The 16,285-nt window shown below is 51.0% G+C and overlaps 1 protein-coding gene across 7 annotated transcripts in view; it reads left to right on the plus strand.

The window, feature by feature from the left end:
• Window positions 1-16,285, plus strand: part of NEDD4L (NEDD4 like E3 ubiquitin protein ligase) — an 86,499-nt gene that overhangs the window by 4,824 nt on the left and 65,390 nt on the right. The window contains exon 1 of one of the 7 annotated variants that reach the window (XM_056513409.1): window positions 13,488-13,547. The exons of 4 other annotated variants lie outside the window; for them this stretch is intronic. The gene's annotated coding sequence lies outside the window, so the exon portion shown is untranslated. Of the gene's footprint in view, window positions 1-13,487; window positions 13,548-13,669; window positions 14,344-16,285 lie in introns of those variants that run through there. 2 more of the 7 variants (XM_056513408.1, XM_056513407.1) reach the window with 2 other exon arrangements.

Below are 16,285 nucleotides of genomic sequence, written 5' to 3' on the forward strand. Positions count from 1 at the left end.
GCACCAGCTGCTGTGGCACTGCCTGAAGGAGCAGGGCACTGATGTGCTGGAGAAGCAGCTTGTGGCCACTGTGGCTCCTCAGCTCTGAGGTGGAAAGGGGCAGTGTGGGAGGACCAGCCTGCCCAGGGAGGCACCCCTGGCTCCATGAGCTCCAGCCCAGCCACTGTGTACCTGAACCTGGAGGCTTTATGTGAATTCCCTTGAGATGCACCCTTTGTCACCAGCACTGAACACACAGCCTTTAAATGAGAGCTCTGTTGTTTCTGCTCTGAATATTCCAGTTATGTAAAAGCCTCACTCTGCCGTCTGAGTGTGAGAGGGGCCTCCCCTGGTCACAGCACTGACAGTGTCTTAGCAATAACCAATTCAGAATAGTGAATGTTTTATTGACCCTGAATTGTTTTTATAGACTCTAAGTGCACTGGCTTCAGGGATAGCATGTAAACCGTAAATGATGATTAAAAAGTCCAGGTAAGGAAGCATTTCATAAATGACAGGGCTTGCATATCTACTTGTGTGGCAGAATATCAAAGTAGGCTGTGGTTCTCAGGAGGTCAATAGATTTTTATAACAGCCTGCATTTTAAACCAGCTTCTGATGAGTTATTGGCATGTTTTGGTCACTAGTGCTGACACTAAGTAAATTCTAGTTTTTTTATAAAATGGGTGTAAAGGCATTGAAGGAGGCTCTGCAGGAGGCGAGCAGTGCTGGTGTCAGCGATCCCCCGTTCCATGGCTCTGCCTGTGCCTTGGCTGTTCCGTGCCCTGGGCGGTGCGCAGGGGGCAGCCCCGGCTGTTCCGTGCCCTGGGCGGTGTGCGGGGGGCAGCCCCGGCTGTGCTGTGCTCTGGGCGGTGTGCGGGGAGCAGTCCTGGCTGTGCTGTGCTCTGGGCGGTGTGCGGGGGGCAGCCCTGGCTGTGCTGTGCTGTGCCCTGTGCGGTGTGCAAGGGGCAGCCCTGGCTGTGCTGTGCCCTGGGCGGTGTGCGGGGGGCAGCCCCGGCTGTGCTGTGCCCTGGGCGGTGTGCGGGGGGCAGCCCTGGCTGTTCTGTGCCCTGTGCGGTGTGCGGGGGGCAGCCCCGGCTGTGCTGTGCCCTGGGCGGTGTGCGGGGAGCAGCCCCGGCTGTTCTGTGCCCTGGGCGGTGTGCGGGGAGCAGCCCTGGCTGTGCTGTTCTGTGCCCTGGGCGGTGTGCGGGGGGCAGCCCTGGCTGTTCCGTGCCCTGGGCGGTGTGCGGGGGGCAGCCCTGGCTGTGCTGTGCCCTGGGCGGTGTGCAGGGGGCAGCCCTGGCTGTGCTGTTCCGTGCCCTGGGCGGTGTGCAGGGGGCAGCCCTGGCTGTGCTGTTCCGTGCCCTGGGCGGTGTGCGGGGGGCAGCCCCGGCTGTGCTGTGCCCTGTGCGGTGTGCAAGGGGCAGCCCGGGCTGTTCTGTGCCCTGTGCGGTGCGCGGGGAGCAGCCCTGGCTGTGCTGTTCCGTGCCCTGGGCGGTGTGCGGGGGGCAGCCCCGGCTGTGCTGTGCCCTGGGCGGTGTGCGGGGGGCAGCCCTGGCTGTGCTGTGCCCTGGGCGGTGTGCGGGGGGCAGCCCTGGCTGTGCTGTGCCCTGGGCGGTGTGCGGGGAGCAGCCCTGGCTGTTCCGTGCCCTGTGCGGTGCGCGGGGAGCAGCCCCGGCTGTGCTGTTCCGTGCCCTGGGCGGTGTGCAAGGGGCAGCCCGGGCTGTTCCGTGCCCTGGGCGGTGTGCGGGGAGCAGCCCTGGCTGTGCTGTTCCGTGCCCTGGGCGGTGTGCGGGGGGCAGCCCCGGCTGTGCTGTGCCCTGGGCGGTGTGCGGGGAGCAGCCCTGGCTGTTCCGTGCCCTGGGCGGTGTGCGGGGGGCAGCCCCGGCTGTTCTGTGCCCTGGGCGGTGTGCGGGGGGCAGCCCCGGCTGTGCTGTGCCCTGGGCGGTGTGCGGGGAGCAGCCCTGGCTGTGCTGTTCCGTGCCCTGGGCGGTGTGCAGGGGGCAGCCCTGGCTGTGCTGTTCTGTGCCCTGGGCGGTGTGCAAGGGGCAGCCCGGGCTGTTCCGTGCCCTGGGCGGTGTGCGGGGGGCAGCCCTGGCCATGCCTTGGCACGGGGATGGTGAGCGCTCCGTGGCAGCGCTGGCCGCTGGAGGGCGCTGCGGGATGCCAAACTGGAGCTTGCTTCCCTCTCTGCACAGGGGCCATTTTCCTGGGCAGCAAACCGGGGCTGGGAGCCCCACACCTGCTGGCGAGCTTGTGCCGGCAGTTACGGCTCACAAATCTCTGACGGGATTTGCTGTGCTTTGTTTTGGAAATACCACCAAGCGTGGTACGAGTGCCAGTGGGCTTATCTATCAGCAGGGAGTCGGTGTTACATCTCAGGGTGTTGTGGGAACAATTCGCCCCTGCATTTCTGGGCTGCTGCTGTGTCTCCAGCCGGTGGAAGGTTCTGTGAGATAGGATGTTTATCCTTCCTGCACCAAGCACAGCTCCTGCTGTGGGGCAGGCTGCCTGCACAGCTGCTGTAGGATCCAGAGGTGGTGCTGTGCGTGCTGCCTGGTGGCAGCTCCCTGATTTCTGCTGGATTGGCCTGAATTCACAACCTCTCAGTCCCAGAAGACTTAATTAAACTCTGTGCAATATAAACTGGGACTTTCTGGGCAAGCTGGAAACTTCCAGGCCTTGTAATAGCAGTGAGGGCTGGATTATCCAACAGCTTCAGTCAACAGAAAGTCGTGGATGTGATAACAATGTGCAAAAGTAGCTTGATTTAATTATAATTAAACTTTGGTATTGATGAGCAGAGAAATGTCATTAACTTCCACAAATGTCTCCATCTCCTGCTTTCACTGCCACTTTCCCTGAAATGTTTCATTGTTGAAGAGGAGGGTTTCACTGTAGCAGTGGAAGTGCTGCTGGGCAGCTGTGTCCCCTTCGGGAAGCAGTGCAGTGTAATCTTGTGTACACTGTTATTTTGGGTAGGCTGGCCAGGAATGTGGTGTGGGCTGGGTGACTCCCACCTCCAGCCCTGCGAGGAAGGAATGTTGTTTTACTGCTGCTGTGCTCAGGGCTGGAGCTGCTCTAGGCAGTGCTAACACCTGGCAGGGTTAACCTGCAACTGGAGCTGTGGCTTTCTGAACTGTTTAACACAGTCATGCCAGCTTTTCCCAGCATGGCCAATTTCTAGTGCTGGAGTGTTCCCTCCCCCTGCTCCCACTGTCTTTTCCTTTCGCCTGCCAGAAAGAAGGAAGAAATCCAAATCCTTAGGAAGGGGATTGTTTTCTGTAGAGGACTAGTAGTTAATTTTAAAATAAGAGATGTGGCTAAATTGCACAGGCCTAGAAGCTAATTGCAGTTAAAATAGTTAAAAATAAACCAACCTACAAAAACAACTCAAAGCCCCAACAAAAGAAATCCAGAAACTTGGTTTCTGGGATGGATTATGGAATTAATTGAGATGTATTATATCTGCCAGGTGATGTTTTCACTGGCAACAGACTCGATGTGTGTATTTGTAATTGTTCATTTTTTTTCCTCCCTCCGTTTGACCATAATTCCTGTGTGCTGGCAGGCTGTATGTGTTTGTCAGAATCCTGATTTTTAGGATTTAGGAACCTTGCCTGTAACCAAAATAAACATCTCCAGCTGTGAGAGCACTGGCTGTTCTAGGAGTCACTCCATGAATGAGTTGGGCTTTGCCATTAAGCCACAGCACCTTATTTTTGTGCCTCACTGCAGGGATCAGTGTGGCTGTGTTGGTGTCCTGCCAGCTCAAGTCAGGTTTTCCTGTTTCCATGTGGTTTATCTGCTGGAGATGAGCAGAACGGTTTGGAACAGGGAGCACAACCATGGCACATCCTAGTGTTGAATAATCCTGGCTTGAGGGTGGAAAGAATGTTCTGTAATCTGTGTTGCTTTTAATTGAAAGCACTTCAAAGTCTGGCTCTCCTTTATGTTGTGTAGATGATCACACTGAATTCGTGGTGGGCTTTTGTAGGGATGGGGGTGATGAGTCGTGTGCAGGAGAAGGTGTCCTGGGATGACTCCCTCATGGATGGTCTGTTTGCAATCTGGTGTGGTGGGGAAAATCTGCTTTTGGCCTCTTCCCGGTGGCACTGGATGTCAGGTTTGCAGCATGCTGCTCTGGAAGCCGTGTGGACAAAAATGTCTCCTCACAGAAGTGCTGGGATTTGGGTGGGAAAAAGGAGGCCAGGCTGAGACTGTGGGTGATGGAGACAGCCCAGGTGCCTGGAAATGGGGCTGTACTGGCTGCTCCCATCAGAGGTACTTCAGCCTGATCTGTTAAAATGATTTATGGGTTTATGGGTTGCCTGTTGTGGCTGCCTCCTTAGCATGGGCCCTTGTGGCACTGCTGGGTGTGTGTGGTGTGCTGAGCACCTTCAGCTGGTGCTGTCTCAGTGGTTGATCCCAGGACAGCTCAGTTGCACCTCCAGCCTCTACCTGAGCAGAGGCAGTCGAGGCTGATGGCTTCTGGAGCAGCCCACACAGATCTAGTGGATTTGCAGTGCTGAGAGAGAGAAGCTGCTTTCTCCTGTACACCCGTGGCCCAGTACAAATTGCAGACAGCATCCCGTGTTTTTGTGGGCTGTGGAGTTGCAGTGACTTCTGGCAAGGTGATAGAAGTCAGAGGTATGGGCATGAGCTGCTGGTGGAGGTGTGTGAGGGGAGGGCACCTGCTCATTGGTGGCTGTGAAACTGTGGGTCTCATGGATCCAGAGCTTTGGCTACAATCCTGGCCCTGATGAAGTTTGTCTAAAAGCAGCTCATCTGTAGTCACATGGGAATGTTAAATGGATGAATTCCCTAACAAACAAGTGGAGTTTTTAACCTTTCTTTAAAGATTTCTGGAGCTGACTGTTGCTGCTGTTTGTGGTGGGAGGAGTGGTGTGAGGGAGAAGTGGTGTGTGGACAAAACTGGGTCTGGGCTTTGTGCTTGTGCTGATCCAGCCTCAGTAACAAAGCAGCAGCAGTGATGAGCAGTGGTCTTGCTTCTCTTGGTGCAGTGATGTTTGATGGCTTGGCCATTGTTTGTAACAGCTGGGCTGAGAGAACTTGAAAATGCTCTGTCTTGGACAGGTCTTGCTTGCATGCAGCTCCATTTCATAGCTGTGGTAATGGTGTCACTGTGCAGTGTTCAGGGCTGCAGGAGCACCTCCCTGCCTCACTTCATATGTGCCTCCCCCTTTTGTTAAAATGCAGTCCTAGTGCTAAAGCACCCATCCCAGTGGGTGGTGAGGTGCAGAGCTGCCCAGCCCAAGGAGTGGGGCTTGGGCAGCTCAGGTGCTGTGTGCCACAGTGAGGGGCACGTTCCTGCACAGCCTGGCCTTGCTTTGGGTGAGCGGTGGAGGCTCGTGTTTGGGTATTCGTCCTTGCTGCTGTTTGGTTTGTTTCAGCTCCATCTGGTCACGTTTGGTAATGTACTGTTTTATTCCTTATTGCCAGTGTCCATGGAAAGACACTCCGTGCTCAGGGTCAGGTCAGTGCCTGTGCATGCCTGGGCTGGAGTGGGTGTGAAGAACACCCCTCCTGTACCGTGGCTGCAGGAGGCACTTTCTGCCCCGTGGGAAGGAGCCTTGCTCTGTGCCTGTCCCTGCCAGGGCAGGCTGCTCCCAGCAATGCTGTCACACCCCTGGCTCCTCAGGTGTCCCTGCACACCAGAGCTGGATCTGGGCCTTTAGCAGAGAATGGGCAGCGAACCTGAATGGATTGTTCTCTTTTTAGGGCAGCACTATAGGTATTTTTTTCCAGATTTTGTTTTTTGTACGAAGTAGATTATCCTGATGCTTCTGTTGCCTCTCTTAGCCAGAAGCTACATTCTCATTCTGTGTTCTAATTAGCATGATAAAGATGGTGTTGCATTTTCCTGCCCTGTGTTGAGGCTGGGATTTCACTCATCCCTGTGTAGGGGCCAGCTGCATCCCAAGGAGGGGTGGCTGTGCCACGCTGGCACCACAGAATGGCACAGGTGGGTGCAGCAAAGGCCAGCACATCCCCCTGTCCTGTAGCTCTGGCTGGCTCTCTGGGAACAAGGTAAGTTGTTTCTTTCAGGGACATCCTGCAGCTGTACTAGAGGTTGTGCCAAATCAAGTCACACAGTCAGGTGTTGGTTTTGTCTTAACTAGTTTCTGTTGTAGCTTGAAAGTCAAACATTGTAAACTAGACTGTGCTAAGAGGTTGCAGGCTGGGTGTGGATTACCTGCCAGGTCTTTTGTCACCATGTTCCTGCATGTTCCTGATGCAGGATCCTGGCAGAGCCCCTTTGGAAGCTGTTGGGCCCTTCACAGCTGTTAGTGACTGGCCTCAAAGTCTGCAGAGTTAAGATGCTGGAGGGTGTAGCTAAGGTGTTTTCAAGTCTTATGGTGACCTCCTCATAGGACGTGTCTATCTGTGTCACTTTGCTCCTTAGCCAAAATCTGACTTGGAACTAGTGCATATTTTAAAACATTTCAGTCACAGCTTTAGTCACTGTTTTGATTGACATTGTTCTTAAAGAAATGCCTCTTAACACTGCTCGAATTGATTTAGCAAAACCCTGAGTGGTTTCTTCAGCCTGCTGACATCATGAGAATTTACCTTTCATGCCTTATGCTGCTGTCATTTTATTTTGGGTCTGGTCAGTTCAGTTCTGAGCTACTTATGTGTGCATTTGTGTTATTTCATCTCACTCAGTGAGAGGTGATCAGCTGTAATTCAGTACAGGTACCTGTACCCTGCATGGCTCCCAGCAGCTCTGAGTGGCTGTGCCCTACAGGGGGTGAAGTTGTTTCAAATTCCCAAAACTTGGACAGGAAGTAGCTTCTGTGTGAGAGGGAGGTCGGAGGTGAGTGCTGAGCTGGCTGCTGCAGCTGTACCTGGTGAGGGAAATCACTGAGCACTCACTTTTCACTGCTGTGCTTCAGTCACTGTAAGATGCATTTCTGCTCTTGGAAGAAAAATGCTGTTCTTTATTCCTGAGGTTGTTGACTGAGCTCTCTAAAAGTCCTTGTGGTGTCAGGAGCATCCAGCCCTGTGTGTACCTCATCACCTCTGCAGGCAGCAGTGGGATCCAGGGTCAGCAATGAGCAGATAGAAGCAATCATTTCTTTGCACAGCTGCTGCTCTGGAGGCTGATGCACTGCCTGGAACTTGCCTGAGGAGCTCAGCATTGTGTGCCTCTGCTCCCTTCCCTTTCTGCCTCTTTGAGGAGCATGCTTCCCTGGGACAGGGTCCTGCTCTGGGATGCTGAATGACTGACCCTATTGCAGCACTGCTGCAGAACATGGATTCTGAATGTGCCTTTTGTTCGGGGCATGGAGCCCCACTTTGCATCCAGAATGCCTGGCAGGACACAAAGTGCAGCCTTTGTTTTAGATAATGAGTGCTGAATATTGTAATGAGTGTTTCTTAGTCTAGTCAGTGTCAAGTACCGTTTTGGGAACAAGTGACTGAGCTAACCTCTGAGCTTGGTCTGGCAACAATCTATTTATTGATAGAATGTCACAAATTTGGAAGGAATTCCCCATAACAAAACAAACTGCCACCCCAAATCCAATAACCAATGCAAGCAGCACTCTAACCCCCCTAAAACCCTTCCAAGCCCTCCATCAAATATATGCAGAAACTACTGATGCAAATCTAAGAAGCACTCAGTATCACATCACTGTATTTCTCTTTAGAGTCTGTTCTTTTACTGTGAGTAAAAGACAAGCATATTCCATGAAAAGAAAAAGAATGCCTTTAAATTAAGTTAATTAATTAACAACTTTATTCCTCTTGAAAAGCACCTTCAGTGCATAGGGAAGAACTTCTGCAGCTGAATTACTCAGTCTCCTGCATTGGGCATATTCTTTTACTCCAGTTATTTTTCATACCACCTTAAATTCTGTTCTCACCTTTGGCTGTTCATAACTTATCCCTGTATGTCACTGGATGCACTGGAGAAGAATTGACAGTTCCACTGTGGGATTTGTGCTTCCAGCCAGGAGGGGCTGTGTTTGCCCCTGCTCAATTCCCCAAGTCTAGTCAGCCTCTAGCCTGAACAGTAACTGAACAGTTTTCTTCTTTGTGGGACACCACAGTTCTCGTGTGGAGGAGCCTGCTAGCCCAAGGCTATCCATTTATATACAAATAAATGCTCATCATGAACAGAAAGAGTCAAGTCTTTGTGAAGGGCTGCTGATTGTAAAGGAAGGGGCAGAAGGAGGCAGAACATGGTGTGCAAGTGGGTTGGAAACAGCAGGATCCAAAAGCCTGACATGAGACGTTGCTGGTGAGAGCAGATCCCTTCCTCATTGGCTTGGCCTTTTCACTGTTGAGTGGCTGGTTTTTCTCCCCTGATCTGGGCACAGGCTGTGATGGAGGCATTCTTCCCCCAAATAAGGAATTCTTGGGGAGCAAAGCCTTAATGGATAAGAGGTACTGCTAGAGGCTGACATGTTATTCTTTTAAAAAAAGAAACTTGATTAAGATGAAGAAAAGGAGCTAAAGGAGTGAACTGCTGGAGTGACTGACAACACCACTCACTGAAATGTTAATGTGTTTGAAAGAATTTTTTCACCAGGGGAGGTTGGAAACTCATACAGTAACATTAATTATTAACTGCAGCCAAGAGCTGGAAGATCTAATTTAATTTCTGGTTGGATAATGGGATGATTCAGGCAACAAATCAAACCGTGTCAGAAAATGCAGTGTCTCTGTGAAAACATTCCCAGCTTCTGCTCTGAGCTAAAGCTACTGCAGGTAAGCTATTAGAAGAGCTGAAAAGTGAAAAGTACAGGCTGAGTTCCCTGCAGGTGCCAGGCTGTGATCCATAGGGGTTTGGAGTTACTGCCCTCTCCAGCCTGAGCAAACCCACCTCCCTCAGCCTCTGCCTCTGCCCCAGCAGCCAGTGAGGCACGAGTGAATCCCTCTTCCCAGCCCCTGCGGGGCAGTAACAGGAGCACTGCCTCCCTGGAGGCACTGCCTCCCTGGAGGCACTGCCTGTGGGTTCTGTGTCCCAAAGGAACGGCAGTGTGAGCAGCTCTTCCCTCGGGAACCGCTTCTGCCTGGTGCCTGATCCCCAGGTGTGTCTTCCTGAGGCTGGGCACGTTCTGAGCTGCTGCAGCTTTTAGGAGTCCCACTGGCGTTTGCTGGTCAGCTGGTGTGGTTTGCCTGCTCCCAAGGCTTGCTTGAGCAGCTCCCTGTGCCTCCTGCCTCCAGGTAGAACAGGCAGCACTGCAGCTCTGCCGTGGGTGTGAGCCGTGGAATCGATCCCTGGACTTATCTGGCTTAGAAATGGGCCTCCAATCACAGTTTATTGTTGGATTAGGCTTTTATTGAATGTGTGTTTTGTCATTAAACAGCGCAGCCACTGCTGGTTTATGGTCTGGAATCATTCAATATCTAACAGGAATATAGATTGTGGTTACATAAACATGTTTGTGTGATCTGTGGGCAAGTAGCTGGGCTACTGGAGTGAGTGCAGCTCCACCTCCCCTGTTTGGTACAGGATCTTTGCTTGCTCTGTGACACCTTCCTCTAGAGCAGCCTGTTCCAAGCCCTGCCCAGCCTGGCCCTGAGTTGGGAATGTCATTAGCCAGAGTAACATCGCTGCTGAATTCGGGCAGGGAGAGGGTGTGTCTGCTGCCTTCTGGTGGAGGCTTTCAGATAAATCAGTGGATTTTTGTGGGAACTGATAGTCTAAAATCCAGTGTTACACTGGATTTCTGTGCCATTTCACATAGGAAAAATGAAGATGATTGTCTGAAGTGTAAAACATAATTTTTCACTTTCAAAAAGTTTGAATGTTAAGGGCCTAGTGCATTTCATGAGATCAAAAAACACCGGTTCAAGATGTTTAATGTATTTTTTTAACAAAAGAGTTATAATGTATCAGAGATTGATTTAGTGAAAATAACAAACTTTGAGTTGTGCTAGAGCAGCTGCTTTGGGAGCAAGTCCTCCTGTCAGTCCCTCTGTGAGTCCTTACTGCAGGCTGCTAATTGGGAATTCAGAGCCTTTCTTGTTACTGGACAGGGTTGGCAGACATCCACGGGGGACGTGGATTTTTAATGATTCTCTTTGGCCTAGTCAGTTTTGAAGTACTGCTGGACCCTGACCTGAGGATAATGAGGATTTGAAATTAGACCAACCTGCCTTGTTCTTTTGCCAGTGTCCTACACAGAGAATCATAATTCCTTTGCATTATGGTAGTTTGTGCATATCAGAAAGCAGGGTACTTGTTTAAATAAAACCTTGATGTTTTAGTCAATCAGTTTGGTTTCTGTATCCCCAGAGGGAAGAAAAAGAAGTTCCTCACTTTTCTTTAGGAATTTTCTGTTGAAATTTACAGTTAATGTTCAGTTTGGATGCAGATGGTCTTGGTGCTGGTCTGTCATGCAGTATCAAGATTGGATGTGGTCTCGGGGTGACTTTCTTGGGTCTTTTTCATTTTTAAAGCTGAGTTCATATAGGAGAGTCACTGTCAGGTCACAGATTGCTGCAAATGCTCCAGTTATTCCCAGTCAAAGCTTTGTTTTAATAGCAACAGGTACCAAATGCTTTTGTTTTTCTCTGCTCCCCCCAAAGATTAAACACTTCTCTTGTCCTGTCCATAGAAAAGCAGACCAAGGTTTCCTTTGCAAAGAGAATTTCCTAGACTGTAAATGCCTGGCACGTACAGATGACTCAGCAAATATTCCCTCCTGCCCTTAGGGTGTTAGTGGGCATTGTGATATTGGGCTGGAGGTTGGACTTGGTTATCTTGGAGGTCTCACCCAGCTCTAATGATTCTGTGATTGCTGCATGAGGCACTGGGGAGCTCCGTCAATGAGGGTGAGCAGAAAACAGCCTTTTAATGATACAAGTAGTTCTGCAAGTTAAATAAGGAGAGGGCAGTCTTGTGCAGTCCAGCAGGTCCATTAAATGCAGTTCTTTTGCATCCTCTCAGGTATTTCCACAGCTCACAGGTGGCCTGGTTCAGCATGCTTGCTGAGGTTGCTCAAGTATACCTGCCTGCGTGGGGCTCAGTGGGTTTCTGTGAAAACAGATCACAGCTCACTTGGAGCACTTGGTTTTTAAAGCATGTAGTAAAAGCACCTGTGAGCAGATTTGCAGGAGGGCAGCTCTGTGGTTTGATTGTTTGTTGTTAATTGTGTGCTCTCAGCACCGGGCTGGGTTCCTGGACTCCTGGGCCCGTGTGCTGTCACCGATGTGCGGGTGCCTTTGATCCCTGCACGCTCCTGGTGTCTGTGCTCCCACTTGCTCATTCCAGTTCTGTGTGCTCTTTCCTGCTGCCTTGTCCCTGGGGAAGAGCAGCATCACTGTAGTGTCCCTCTAAGATCAACCTGTGCCTTGGTGAAATTCTGCCTGGTGCTTTTTCTGCTGAGTGTGTCACTGCAGCCAAGGAAAACATGAATATAGTGCCTCTTCTTTAGGGGTGTGAAACAGGACCTAAATCACTGTTGTAAAGCATTTACTATTTTGTTGTAGTATGAGTTTGAGTACTGTAGCTCTCCAAACTCTGCAGTTCTTTTACTGCTTCCTGGGGTTTGCTTCATCTTGATTGCTGCTGTGTGAGGATCCTTGCTCGGCCAGGAGTGCTCTGGAGGACCAGGAATGCTCCATGAGCTGACCAATGCACTGTAGCCAGGAGGGTCTGTATGATCCAAACTGCATAGCCTTCTCTTCTCCAAAAGCTTGTAGGTTTGGTTGCTGTAATGTTGCAATCTGTGGAGAAAATAAAGGGGTTTTTACAAATGCATTGCTTCCTGCAGCAAAGCGCTCTGTGGGTAAGAAAAGGCACAGTTTGATTTACTCTTGGGTTTGGTGAGGAGGACTGTGATGAACACATGCAAGGACAAAGTCCTGAGCTGGCTTCCTAGGCTGCTTGTGGGGAAGCTGAAAGGAGATTTTAATGTCCCTGCTTCAGCCAGATGAATTGTAACCAAGTGACCTTTTAAGTTTGTTTTCTGTGCTGAACTTGCAGAGGAGAGTGGAGATTTGGGTCATAGCCCTGGTGCATGGTTTTGTTTGCATTGCACAACTGAGATTTTATCAAATATTGTTGGCAAAATTGCCACTGGGAATTTCAAGATTAGTGAGATATTGCAAGAATTATAGTGAGACTTAGCACATTCTGTTGCTGTGGCTTTCAGAAAGTCACTGTGATGTCCTCAGAGATGGAGCTGTTTCCTCGGGGTGCTCTCAGCTGCTGTCCCTGGGAGTGATGGTGACAGCCCACCATACAGGGCACCCCACTTGCATTCTCCCTCCTGGGCTGCCCTGCTTTGTTTGGTGTTTGGGAATACTCTGATGTGGAATAGCTCCTAGAGCATGGTTTTTTCCACTCAGCCATACATGGATTGGTTTAATCCACCAAATCAAAGTAAGAACCAGCTCAACTCTGCTGCTATTGAACTTAGATTTCAGTTGCTGGGAGATTCAGTAGAAGCCTAACATGGTTATTAGGCTTGCTATGGCCAATGCTGGCCATTAGGGAGATGACACACTTGGTTTTGCTTTGGAACTGCAGATCCTGATTGACTTTTGCCCCTGCAGATGGGGAGAGTTAAGAGCAGTGTGTGTTTGGGTGACCGTGTGTGTGTAGCACACCGAGTTCTGAGTTTTCATTCAGGAAGCCAGAAGTGCCACAGTTAAAACATTGAATTAAAGGTTTGTTGTCTTTTCCATTTGGATTTGTTTTGCCACCAAAACAAATTGAGTTAAAGATCTGTTATCTTTTTTAGTACGTTATGTTTTGCAAACTTTGAGATACAGTAAAACTAGAGCTGAGGCGCTCAGTGGATGAAACCGGATTCACAGAGTCTCTGCGTGCAGGTAACATTCCAGCGGGATCTGGTTTCTCTCCTCGCAGTCAGTGGAAATTTACCTCGCTGCCGCCTATCGTGGGCTGCAATCAAAAATGTCTCAACACAGAGAGCAGGGAAAAAAAAAGCCAAGCTGAACCCAAGCAACACTCCCCCAGCGTGGCTCAGGTGAAGCTCTCTGCCGGTGAAAGCCAAGCTCGCTGGCCATTCCCCTGGTTGCCGTGGTGATGGTCATTTATTGCCTCCTCCTGGCTGAACTTCCGCGTGTGCGGGAGAGGAGGCGGCGGCGGCTGAGCCGCGGTGCGGCCGGAGCTCTCCGTGCGGGGCTCTCCGTGCGGGGCTCTCCGTGCGGGGCTCTCCGTGCGGGGCTCTCCGTGCCGGGCTCTCCGTGCGGGGCTCTCCGTGCGGGCTCTCCGTGCGGGGCTCTCCGTGCCGGGCTCTCCGTGCGGGGCTCTCCGTGCGGGGCTCTCCGTGCGGGGCTCTCCGTGCCGGGCTCTCCCCGCGGGGCTCTCCCCGCGGGGCTCTCCGTGCGGGGCTCTCCCCGCGGGGCTCTCCGTGCCGGGCTCTCCCTGCGGGGCTCTCCGTGCCGGGCTCTCCCTGCGGGGCTCTCCGTGCCGGGCTCTCCGTGCCGGGCTCTCCCCGCGGGGCTCTCCGTGCCGGGCTCTCCGTGCGGGGCTCTCCCCGCGGGGCTCTCCGTGCCGGGCTCTCCCTGCGGGGCTCTCCCTGCGGGGCTCTCCGTGCCGGGCTCTCCCTGCGGCTCCGGTAAGTGCTGCCCGGTGTGCTCGGGGTCCGGGGCACAGCTGCATCCCGCACGGGCTGTGTGCGCCTCAGGAAACAGACAACTGCCTCGGGCTGCTCCACTCACAGGTGCTTTATGTTCCTTTGGGAAAACACGTTAAATGCTTCATCTTCCTGCTCTGCGTGACAGCTGTTCAAATATTGCTGTGTATTGATCCAGCCCGCGTGCCTTTCACACTTCTCAGTCAACCTTCTAATTTTGTACCCCATCGATTGTGTTGCAGGCTGCTCCCCTGCTGGCTACGCTGCCTGTGTCATGGGATTGCCTGTGCTGGTGGAAGCTGACATCTGCAGCTTTCCTCCATACGCCAGGCTGCGTTGCCCTGCCTTCCTTCCATCCAGATGTGCCCTCCAAAGCCTGCTGGGGTTGCTTTGCAGCACTTCTGTGTGGGTGTAGCTGCTGCTGGCTGAGCTGTGTCTCCTGGATCACCCTTTGAACGGGCAGCGTGTCACCCTGCCTGGGGGGGAGAAGGCAGCTCAGGATACTCTGGCCCCTGTTCCTTCTCTTCTGCTGTCAACTCTTCTCTAAACTCGCCGGCTCCAGGATATTTTACTAATCCAAGGGCAGGACTTAATACATTTTCTTTATCTGAGTGCTTTAAAGGGTCTAAGAAATAACTTGGCTTTCCAGAGCAACTGGAGAAAGTGGATGTGGTGTGTGTTTAACAAAGAATTAACAAAATGTGAATCATACAGATAAATATACGTACAAAAGTCTCCTAAATCTGGAAAGACATCTGTTTTCTTCATCTTTTCTGAGGTGAGTTGAGGTTTATTCACTGTTGATGAAGTCTGGGTTTTGATCTATAATAGGCTTCCAGTTCCACCTAAATAGGCTGAGTCCTCTGAAATGGCACTGTGAACTGCAGCTAAGAGAACATAACCTGTGTAAAGGTTATCCTTCAGCAAAGAGGAGAGCTCTGTAACCTTTGACATGTTTTGGGAAGGCAGGAGTATGTAAACTTGGTGTTAATGATTGGACAAAGCAGAAGTGGACGAGAGGTGCAGTGGAGCTCAGCACTAAGAGGTGAGCAGGCCCCTGAGGGCAGCTGGGGAGGCTGGGTTTGGGCAGGGACAGCTGCTGGGATGCAGCTCCCCTGCCATCCCAGCTGCACACACAGCCTCACACTGGATTGAGCCCCAGTGCTCGGGCCAGGCTGCTGGGAATTCCCACTTGCACTCTGCACTGGGGGTGCTGGGATGGGGCTGCACAGAGCTCTGCTTGGCCCCTGCAGGCAGGAGCCACCCAGGCTGGGGGGCAGCACCTGAGCCCCTTGCAGCTCCCTGTGCTCCAGGCAAGGTGGATAGATGTTCTATCAACAGGAGAGAAAAATGTCTCTGTGGGGTGAGCTGAACTTCTTTTGAATTGAGCTTCAAAAAGCAGCTTAGGATATGTGCTTACAGAACAGAGGGAATCCAGTGGAGCACAAAAATTGCAGTCAGGTGTTCACTTCTGCACACAAGGTGAATACAGTTTAATCTCATCACCAGACAAGTATTTCTTTCTGCTGTGTAACTTCAGCTCTGAGCAGAATCTTATCCCATTCTTTGCTTGTGCTAGGGATCACTTTATTATTGGGGTTTGGATCCTGGGTCTTCTCATGCAGAATTTTTCTGTGGTTAGTGATCTCTGTCACTGTGCCCTGGGTTTAGAACAAAAGCCAACTAAAATGCTAATTTTGTTGTACAGTCTTTTCAGAGAGGGCTGGATGGAAACCTGCATCAGGTAATTGGTACTCAGTGAGCTTCAGGCTGTGCCCAGCCAAGCAATCCTTTATCTGATTTTTGGTGGACAATGAGGTGAGATCACCTCACTGTTGCTGAAATAATTTAACTCCTTTTTTACCTATACACAGCACACTTGGAGATAAAGGAAGAAATTGCCACACAAGGAGCCAGCAAAAGTTAATACATATGGCACATATGATAGACCTCATCACTAGCTGAGGAGGTGGTTTAACTTTTTTTTTAAAACCTTACATATATGTGTATGCATATTTTGTGCATATGAAAATTAGAACAAACATTTGCAAAAGCACTTGTTCTGCTCGTTAAATTGGAATATTGAGGGGAGGCTGAGAGCCTCCTCACAGGAGGGAACAGGGTCATAGCTCTTGGGATACTTAAAGTGGATGTGAGCCTTCAGGTATGTTTTTGAGACTGGATTGTCTGGAGCATCATCTTTTGTATCTTGCAAAACTCAGGGATCCTCCTGTAGTGGGAGTTCCTCTTGCCTTTTTTTCTCTTTTATGGGCGGGGGATTGTTTGTTTTTCTTTGATTTCTTTTGAATCAGTTAATATGCAGAGTGCAGGAAGAAGATGCCGCTCCAGCAAAGTTGATGTTGGGCGTAGCTGGAGGGAATCTGAGTAGCATTGTTAATATAGAAACAGCTATTGCAACTTCTCCTAGCTCTACTTCAGTGAGGTCTGAACAGTCTGAGTTTCTGCTTGGGTTTTTCTATGCTGTCTTGTCTTATTGAAGGAATTCTCTTGATCACAAAACCACTCTATAAAATCAGGCACATGGTGCATAGGAAAAAGTTTCAATATCCACTAACACGAGTCCATTGAACTGTTGTTTTTCACGTGCTGTTTTGTTCACCTCTCACGTAAGCTTTGGGCTCTTTTGGGGAAAGAAAATCCTGTTGCCTAGGTAGAAAATACCTTGCAGTGTTTAGTGCTGCTGGGGAGAATAGCACAGG

Source organism: Oenanthe melanoleuca, chromosome Z (genome assembly GCF_029582105.1).
Source record: "Oenanthe melanoleuca isolate GR-GAL-2019-014 chromosome Z, OMel1.0, whole genome shotgun sequence".
Classification (NCBI taxonomy): Eukaryota; Metazoa; Chordata; class Aves; order Passeriformes; family Muscicapidae; genus Oenanthe; species Oenanthe melanoleuca.